Source organism: Peromyscus leucopus, chromosome 4 (assembly GCF_004664715.2).
Source record: "Peromyscus leucopus breed LL Stock chromosome 4, UCI_PerLeu_2.1, whole genome shotgun sequence".
Lineage (NCBI taxonomy): Eukaryota > Metazoa > Chordata > Mammalia > Rodentia > Cricetidae > Peromyscus > Peromyscus leucopus.
In genome coordinates, this window is record NC_051066.1 from 140139787 (window position 1) to 140149754 (window position 9968).

Genomic DNA, 9968 nt, shown 5'->3' on the forward strand with positions numbered 1-9968 from the left:
CTGTGGAAGGAGGCTTTGCTTTCTGCCTTCTGTGGGATGAGGTGTGCACATCTCTCCAAGGGTGACCTCTGTAGCCCCCTCCCACTTCCCGGCCCCTCCTCACCCCACCCGGCCCATGGCGCTGGAGGTTTATTCTGCTGGAACATCTTTCCCGGGCGAGTTGAGGCTTCTGAATGGCTCGCCCGCGCCAGCTGAGGAAACCAGCACTCGCAGGGCTGGGCATCGCAGCAGGGATGGGCCTGGGCGGGGAGCTCGGTCTCCTCCAGCCGCGGCCAGCAGCCAGAGATACACCTTCGGGCGACAGCGGTGACACGCCGCCGTTGTCCGATTTATTCTGAGCAAATATTACGGTGAATTGCCTCTTCAGAACTGGGGTAGGGGGCAGAGCCTGGAGTGGGGCAGAGCCTGGAGTGGTGGGGGGCAGACTCTTCACAAGCCCTCCTCGCCTATCCCCGGGGCAGGACAATAAAGTACCCAGGGAGAGGGGAAGCGGGAGACACTAGGGCCTTGTGGCTTCAGCTGCTCCCCAGCCTGGAGTCTCTGTTGGAATGGCTGGGACGGGATGTCAGGGAACCCCCAGGAGTGAGCCACCTCGGAAATGAGTCTCCAAGTGACTTCCATCTTTTGGAGGATGGAGAAAGGTTCTTGAGGTGGTGGAAAATCTCGGCTGTCGACTCTGCCAGTCTCAGGTGTGCGAGGGGGCTGGCATAGGAAGCCGCGTTCGGGTACCCAAGCCTGACAGGTCTGCGGTTGTCAAGAGACTGCCCACTGATGGCCCTGCAAGCCCCTCGAGACGCCCGTCCCTGCACGACGCCAGGCAGGGTGCGGGGCGGAGCTAAGGCAGGGACTGGCTGGGGGCTGCCCCGCCCGGCGCCTGGCCTCCGTGCCGGCCCCGGGGAGGAGTTATGAATAATTTCCTTCTCATTAAGGCGTTCGGGTCCCCCGGCTATCGCCGGACGCACTGTGAGGGTGAGGCTTCTCCGGTCCGCGGCTGCGGCTTCTACACACCCACGGCGGCCACATCTTCCCGCACAGCCACCGATGCTCGTCCAGTGACCAGGACAGCGAGGCCCGCGCGTGGCGGGGGTGGCGGCAGACGCCTGGCCACCGTGACCCCGATTGTGGATTTACCGCTCGGGGGTGGGGGGAGCCTGGATTTAACTGGCGACTGTTTTGGGGGACGCCGGACGCCATGTTGTGGAAAATAACAGATAATGTCAAGTATGAAGAGGATTGCGAGGTGAGCGGGGGCTAGGGAACGCAGCCCGCCGGTCTGAGCAGCGTCCCGGGGCCGCAGGCCGAGGCTGGGGACGTTCGCGCGGAGCCCTCGCCTCTGATCGGGACGGGGGGCCAGTTCCCCGGACACCCCTTGGCCATCTCCTGAGTCCCTTGTTGAATCGGGTCTTGCCCTTCGGGAACAAGGCCTGGCAACAGCCTGGCAGATCCACCCGCAGAGCTCAACAGTGGGTTTCTACGAAGCGCACGCCCCCCCTTCCCGTTTTCCCCGAAGAGCGCCCTGTCTCCGACTCTCAGACGTGGCTTTTTCCCACGAAGTCTGTTCAAAGTGCCCACGGAGGCCTCCCTGCCGACGACACCTTTACGGAGTCTTCTCCAAGACAGGCTTGTCACCTGCCCCGCTACCTCCTCGGAAAGAAAAGAAAAAAAAATCCAAACAACTGCAGCTTGGTTTTCAAGAGAAGTGGGGCTGGGACTACGGGTGGGGGTGAGGCCAGATGGGGCCTTGAGCGCTCGCGAGTACTCCATCCTGTCGGACAGGTTGAGCTAGAGTTTCGGAGAGTAGGAGGGAGGGAGGCGACGAGCGGGAAGAGGAAGAAGACTCAGGCGGCGCGAGGCGAGCGCTGGGGAGCGAGGAGAGAGGAGCCAAGGCAGCTAAGCTGCTGGAGCGCACCGCTCCCCGCACGACCTCGAGGGGCTGCCCCTGTTTGCAGGCACGGGCGCTTCCGCTAGGGGGCGACAGTGCCCCGCTCCTGTGTCCCCGCTACCCTTGTGACCCCGGGACTGATGAAAGACACATCTTTTAGGAATTAAGTCTGATCGCCTTGGGGCGAGGGGACGTGCGCAGGCAAAGGTTGCCCAATTTGGCAGAGTCTTTTCATTCCTTCTCTGCACCGGGAATGTGTGAGAATCTTGACGGTAGCCGGGCTGGAAGACCTCACCTCCTAAGGCGCAGAAGACTCGGCCTGGCTAGCAAGGAGCACGGCTCCAGTCCCGCGTGTTGGCGCCCGAGTCTTTCCGGACGACCTTCCCTTTCTAACCTTACCTGGGAGTGTCACTTGCCTGGCGATCTCGCCTTGAAGGAGTGAGAGGGGGTGGTTCTTAGGGCGGGGAGATGCGCTCTTCGTCGCCTGCATTGCGCATTATCCGCGCCGGCCGCTTCGGCGCGCCCGCTGCGACATGGGACGGCCGGTGAGCGAGTGCACTTTTGCGCCAAGTTTGCTGCTCGCCGACCCCCTAAGGCACGGGTTACTGCCACAGCCACTGGCCTCTGCCCGAGGGTGGGCCTAGAGCTCGCACTTGGCACCGTCCGAGCGCCGCCTGCAGCGCAGCGCTCGAGCCTTCCTCGCATGCCCGAAGGACTCGTTTCCCACAGTTCTTAGACTGGTAGTTTTACAACGAAGTCCCTGGGAGCGCACTGTTCCTCGGTGCCCTCGGGCTCAGGGCTGGGTCGAGACAGATTGGGGCGAACCTGGTGGAGCGCCCAGGTGCTCTCCCTTGGCTTGGCTTGTTCGCTGTAGCAAGGGTTTCGTCTTAACCGGGTTCTCTGCTGTTTCTCTCCCAGGAGTCGCCACGACGCGAGCAGCAGCAATGGGAATCCCCGTATCCCCCGCACCTGTCTTCTGCCGGACAACAACTCTACAGCCCCGCGCCTCCTTCTCGCACACCGGGGTTGCAGAGTACCAGCCGCCCACCCTACTTCCCGCCGCCCGTACCAGCAGCTGGCATACCCGCAGTCCGGGGACCCTTACTCGCACCTGGGAGAGGCTTACGCTGCAGCATCCAATCCCCCCTGCACCAGCCTGCGCCCACCGGCAGCCAGCAGCAGGCCTGGCCGGTTCGCAGAGCCAGGAGGGCCCCAGCCTGGCCTCGGCACCACGGCCGCCCTGCTGGCCTGATACCCCACATTTCGGGGGCTGGAAGGGGGTGCGGTGAGTGCCCGGCGGAAGCCTACCGCCGATCTGACCTGCTGCTGCCTCACGCGCATGCCCTGGAAGCCGCGCCTGGCAGAAAACCTGGGGGCTGCATGACATGGCTCACTCCATTGAAGAGGTGCAAGGGAGCGGCCTGGGTGGGGGTGGAGGGAGGCTACCTTACCGCTCCCGCTTACCCTCCAGCCATCCACTTTCCCCAAAACTTAACAGAAATTGTCCTTCTCCCCCAGAAATGTGGACGACCCGCACCTGCTTCTGCACGATCAGACTTCATTCGCAAAGGTAAACATTGACTGTTGGTGCGACCCAACCTGTGAAGTTGCCCCTTTTCCCGGCAAAGTGGGGGTATTAAGTGGCCAACATGGGTCGTCTAGTGGAGGAGAGGCCTAGTGATGACGTCTCAAAAGACTTACCTTTATAGTAGAAAAGGCATTATTTTTTCCGACCCGAACGAAAAGAACTCCGAGGAGCTGTAAATTTTAAAAGATTTTTAGTGGTGGTGGTCTTTTTTGAGACAATGCTTCACTCTGTCACCTCCTTAGTGCTGCTATATAGTACAGGTGAGCTGTAATTTAACTTGGGAAAATAAGAGACACAAACAGCATCTTAGTTTCTGAGTCTGTGACATTTTTAACTGTTGGAAAAATCGATTCAGTTTTACTTTTTAGAAGTAAAGTGTATTACATGAGAGTGGGGGGGGGATATGTATGAAGGTCAAAATCCGACCTACAGCAGTTGGGCGTTGGTGGCACACGCCTTTAATCTCAAGAGGCAGAGGCAGGTGATCTCTGAGTTCCCGCCAGCCTGGTCTACAAGAGTGAGATCCAGGACAGTCAGGGCTACACAGAGAAACCCTGTCTTAGAAATACAGCTATATATTTCTATCTCCAACCTGCAGAAGTCGGTTTTCTCTTTCCACTCTATGGGTTCCGGAGATGGCACTCCCATGGTCGGGCTTGGGAGCGGCACTTCACTGCTGAGCGATCCCTCTCCTGCTGTATAGCTACTGGAGAGCCCTTGATTCTGACACTATTTATCGCTTCCTCCTAATATACTGCCTGCCTTAATAAGGACAGCCTTTGGGGATTTTATAGGAGGGAGGGGATTGGGGAAATCGGATTACAGTGAGTGGGTGGCTCCATATTAAGTTAGACACGGTACCAGTCTATTTGAGGGGAAATGGAATCATTCTAAATTGTAGGTAGTTGTGATCTTGATACATTAGTAAATTGGGAGAAGATGGGGTTGGGAGAAAGACAGACGTGGAAAACAAACTAACATCTCAGAGTAAACTTAAACAGAACCCGTGTCAGCTGCACTGAAAGGTTTGGTGCTTGATCTAAATGAGCTCCCGTGGTTTCAGTTCACTGATGAGGGGGAGGGGGAGATGCCATTTATTTCGCATGAAGCAGTCTCTGAAAGCAAATGTTTTAATAAAACAGATTACCGTGATGGCCAGGAACCGGGAGGAAAAAAACCCAACTCCTCCACACATGGAATCTCAACTAATTAAGAGTTCCAGAGGTGTTAACTCATGATTTCAGATTCCAGCCTTTGAAGAATGAATAACGGCTTTTAAAAGCCTTCTTGCAATATGTAGTTGTGTGTGTGGACTTTTCTGAAGGCCAGCTTCAGCTTGGTTTGCCCTTTTGGAAAAGGTCTCTGCCCCTCCCGTTCTAGTGACAGACCCTTTTTACTGTCCCCTACAGGACCCATTTCAATGACCAAAGAACCCTTTGGGCCTCCCGTGCCAGAAGGACCTGGTGGGAGCAGTCATGAACCCCAGCGAGGTCTTCTGCTCGGTGCCTGGAAGACTGTCCCTGCTCAGCTCCACGTCTAAGTACAAAGTGACGGTGGCTGAGGTACAGAGCGACTGTCACCACCCGAATGCCTAAATGCCTCGCTCCTGGGAGGTGTGCTTAGAAGGTGACGCGCGTTCAGGGCCCCCTGGGGGTTGGGTAGGGGAGGTGCATATGTCGGGGCCTGGAGGTATTTTTAGCATTTATGTAACTTTTATATCTTAACACTGAAATTCTAATCTGCCTAAAGAGAGCTTTTTAGTGCATGTCGTCTTTTCGAAAGTGCCAAATGCAGAAGGTGCTAAAATCACTAACAGGTTATCATTTGGTTGGGATTCAGAGACAGGCGGCTGCATGGAGTAGGGGGACTTCTAATGTTTTGTCTCCCCAGGGAGTTTCTTGGGACTGCTAACTGGGAAGGTTTTTCTGCACCCCTCTGAAGTGGCAGCCACGCTGAGATTTTTTTTTTTTTTAAAGGAGGGTTAGTCACTGGTTTGTTTTTTATTCTTTGAGAGTAGCCAACATTCTTTTTCACACAGAGCAAAATCCAAAAATGGAGGCCGGTCCCCTGCGGGAAAAGTTGGAACAAAATTGGGTTGAACCTTCCAGCTGGAGACGGAAAGCTGCCCATAGTCACTCTGCTCACGCTCTCTTGTGGAAGGTCAGTGAGGCTGTGTTTTTTCGTTTCTACCGACTGCAAGAACTGTCTGAGAGAAAAACAGAGAAATGAAAGCAGTGTGGATTGTGTCCATTGCAGTGAATCCTAACACTTCACTATGTGGTGTTTACAACCTCGGACTGCTTTTATATGTTGTCTGGAGGCTTCACTCAGAAAGCCAATGTTACACAATTTTGTTTTTTCTGAACCTGTAACTGTGAGATCATATGGAAGGGCAAAACTTTCCTGGTAAAGTGAACTAGCGTTTGAGAGCTGAAGGGTGCAGTGGTCAGTGGAGGCCCTTCAGGAGTCCGAATTGCTGTTTTCTGGTATATTTTTCTAGCTTTGGGGTGTCAGGACACTGCTCAGTGTATACAATGGCGCTGGCTCAATTCACCGTTCTTCTCTTTCATCAAAGGGTTTTTTTTTTGTGTGTGTTTGTTTGTTTGTTTGTTTGTTTTTTAAGGAATGGAACCCATCGTCCACAAATGAGCTCCTTAGGCCATTCCTGAGGGTCATAGCTCATGTCAGTCCAGTTTTGAACGTAGACCCTTCCCCTAGCCTGGAAGGTAGCCAAGAGTGCCATGCAGCCTGTAAAAGAAAAGTAAATAGCTAAAGTGAGGAACACATTGTTATCGAACACTCTAGTGCCTCCGCCGGGGCCCCTGCGCTGTCAGTCTAGTGCTGGCTGGCTTAAGGCTGAGGATGACCACGAGAAGGAGGCTCTCCAGAACATTTCCCTTGCCGCATGGTGTGGCTGTGGTGCTCAAAGGGGGTTGGCAGAGCCGTTGTCCCCACACCCCCCAATGCCTTTCCACTGTGCCTTTGGAGGTCAGGGCGAGCGAGCGGAGGTGAGCGAGGGGAGGCCTGACTGAGAACAGCTGTCTTGCGAGGAGAACGGTGTTGTGGGGGAGGGGTTTCTAATGAGGCTCTGGCCAGGCTTCCTGACTAGCCACATTGAGAAATTTAAATGAGATCTGTGCTCCAACAGTGGCTCCTGGACTGACTCACCTCAGGCCTGCCTCTCCACAGTCTGGGCTCTCAGAGCTGTCTGGGTTTGAGCCCTGAAGCCAGGTCACCTTTACTGGGAGAGGAAAAGACGGGTTTTTCTCCCCCTTACTCTACTCCCCACTCCCCCACCACTGGGATGAGGCTTTCTACTTGTTTTCAGTTAGGAAGCTCCACCCTGGACCTCAGACTGTCTCATTTCAGCCCAGGGTGGCCTTGAACTTTAGGTTCCTGAGCAATGGTTGCAGGCTTATCACATTGCTATGCTGGCTTCTTCCCCTTTTTTTTTTTATTGTCTTGGAGACTGGGTCTCCCTTATCCCGGGCTAACTGTGTAGCCTAGAATGAACCTGAATTCTTCCTGCCTTCACCTTCCTAGAATTTTTTTTTCTTTTTAAGGAGTGGTGGTATACACCGTTAATCCTAACACTGGGGACACATCTCTTGACTTCAAGGCTAGCCTGGTCTACATAGCAAGTTATAGGCTAACCAGGGCTACAGAGACCCAGTCTTGAAAGGAAGACTCTAGATTACCACAGTATGAAGCATGGTGGACATTAGAAGACCCTGCCTCAAAACAAGAAGAGAAGCAACACCTAAAAGTTGTTCTCTGGCATCCACACTTACGCAATAGCATGCACGGACAATTAAGAGTAACAAAGAGGCTGGACAGTGGTGGCACTTGGGAGGCAGAGGCAGGTGGAATCTCTGTGAGTTCCAGGATAGCCAGGGCGGTTACACAGAGAAATCCTATCTTAATCTGCCCACCTCCCAAAAAAGAACACAGAGAAAAGTGAGCACCCAATGACAGCTCATAGAGCCCTGTACCTGGTGTCACTTTAGAAGACAAAGTGACTATACTGACCACAGCCATTCTCAACCCTAAACCTCTCGGACATTATTATTACAGGCGAAGCCGTCCACTTGGCCCGGGACTTCGCCTATGTGTGTGAGGCTGAGTTTCCCAGTAAACCAGTGGCTGACTATTTAACCAGACCTCATCTTGGGGGACGAAATGAGATGGCCACGAGGAAGAGTATGCTGCTGGCCGCACAGTGAGTATTTGGCTTGCACAGAGCCCCAGTCTCCACCAGAGTTCCACTGCCAAAGGGAATGCCAACCTCTAGTAGAGTGTAGAAGAGGGAACCATGGTGAATTGCTCCATCCCAGGTGGCATGGAGGCTGCTCACAGCACTCACAACACCCTGTTTATTGCATTTGCATATATTCAAAAATTTGTGTAGCTCAGTATGGTTTGCCTAGTATGCATGAAGCGAGGCCATCCTCAGGACCACGTAAAAACAGAGCTAGCTGGTGTGAGCCTGAAATGCCAGCATTTGGGGAGTGGAAGCAATAGAAGCAAAAAGTTCAAGGTCATCCTCAGCTACAAAGTGAGTTCCAAGGCTAGCCTGGGCTACTTGAGCCTGGTCCTCTTGACCTTGGCCAGGTGGACTAATCCACTTATCTCTTGTTGGGGCAGCTGAGATTAAATGGAATTCAGGCCCTGGCACGTGATCGGTGCTAAGTGTGGGGATGTGGCAATCAAAGGTTAATATGAGCCGGGGTGTCTCACTCACAGAGTGCTTGCCTAGCATGCAGGCAAGCCCCCCCCCCCATTTGATCCCCAGCACTACGTAAACCAAGAATAGAGGTGAGTGCCTGTGATCTCGGTGCTGGAGATAGACGCAGGAAGAATATAAATTCAAGATCTTTCTTGGCTCCCTAGTGGGTTTCGAGGCCAGCCTTCACCTTTTGAGATGTCTCAAACACTAAATAAATAGAAAAGTTAGTAATTAAGCACATTTTCCCTTTTCAAGTTTATTCTAATAGGAATGGGGGGGGGTTATTCTGTCAAGAGCCCCAGATATAGTTCAACAACTGACTGTCTTCACAGGCAAGTGTGCAAAGAGTTCACAGACCTTCTCAATCAAGACCGAAACACCCAACGGGAACAACAGGCCGGCCCCGATCTTGGAGACCAACATACAGAACTGCTTGTCTCACTTCAGTCTGATAACTCACGGCTTCGGCAGCCAGGCCATCTGCGCTGCGGTGTCTGCAGTTCAGAATTACATCAAGGAGGCTTTGATCACCATCGACAAGTCCTATATGAACCCTGGAGACCAGAGTCCTGCTGATTCCAACAAGACGATGGAGAAAATAGAAAAGCACCGGAAATAAAGTGGGGTGCATGGAGGCCAGAGCGGAAAGGGAGAGGACTGAAGCCCCCTTCACTGGGGCAACCTGCCTGGGAAGCACCAGCCTGGGGCAAGCAGTTACCATCCGCCTCACCCTGGACCTGCCTTGGAGTTTTTGTGACTTTTCTGATAGGTTTTTTGAAACAGGGTTTCTCTGTGTAGCTTTGTGCCTTTCCTGGAACTCGCTTTGTAGACCAGGCTGGCCTCGAACTCACAGAGATCCGCCTGGCTCTGCCTCCTGAGTGCTGGGATTAAAGGCGCCCGCCGCCACCACCACCTGGCATGACTTTTCTATTTAACCCTGGACATACTATCCCGAAGCAATTTGGTTTGGTTCTTTTACTCATTAAACATTTATTTTTTTGAAATCCATTCCCTCTCTGAAAGGTGCTATAAGTTTTGGAATCCCTTTGTGAAATCCTCCTGGGCTAATAAGAAAGCCCACACTGAGCTGCTGACGGGGCAGATGGATGGGAGATAAAGGGATCAATCATAACTTATTTTTTTCTGTGTTAAGATAATGTCTGGCTTTTATGTCATGAAAATATTTATCTAAAAAATTAGTATTTATCTAGCTTTCCCTGCCCCTCAGTGATCACACCTTCTGGTTGGAGGCAAAAGTCGGATGTTCTTAGCAGATCCTCACCATGGTACGTGACAGGCTTCCAACCCCATATTCAAGGGGGGGGGGTCTCTTGGTTCTAAGGAATTTAGAAAGCAAAGCCTGCTGATTGTTTCATGCTTCCTTCCTCTTTAAAAAAAATGTTGTAAGTTTAAAATCCTTTAGATAGTGGAATTTTTTAAATGACCTGTTCCTTTAAGGTATAGCTTTATTTGCATATTTATTTCATATCTTGATTATTTTTTTTTCCACATAAACTTGAAGAGGGTAGGCACACAGCAGCGCCTGTCATCCCCAAGTCCCCAAGGAGGCTCTGTTGAGAAACTGTTGCGTGTACAGATTTTATTTATGCATAATTTAATGGGATCTGTAAATACTTCTTATGACTTTTTGAGAAATGGGATTCGATTTTAATATTGACTTTTATGGTGATGGATGACATAGCACCTCTAGATTTTATGCATAGGCACACAGGGTATTGAGACTGAACCTGATCGGGGCTGATCAAGCACTG

The 9968-nt window shown here is 52.6% G+C and overlaps 1 pseudogene; it reads left to right on the top strand.

Annotated features, from left to right (window-relative positions):
- Positions 1-1192: 1192 nt before the first annotated feature.
- On the top strand, positions 1193-9040 carry LOC114709826 (annotated as a pseudogene).
- The last annotated feature ends 928 nt before the right edge of the window (positions 9041-9968 follow it).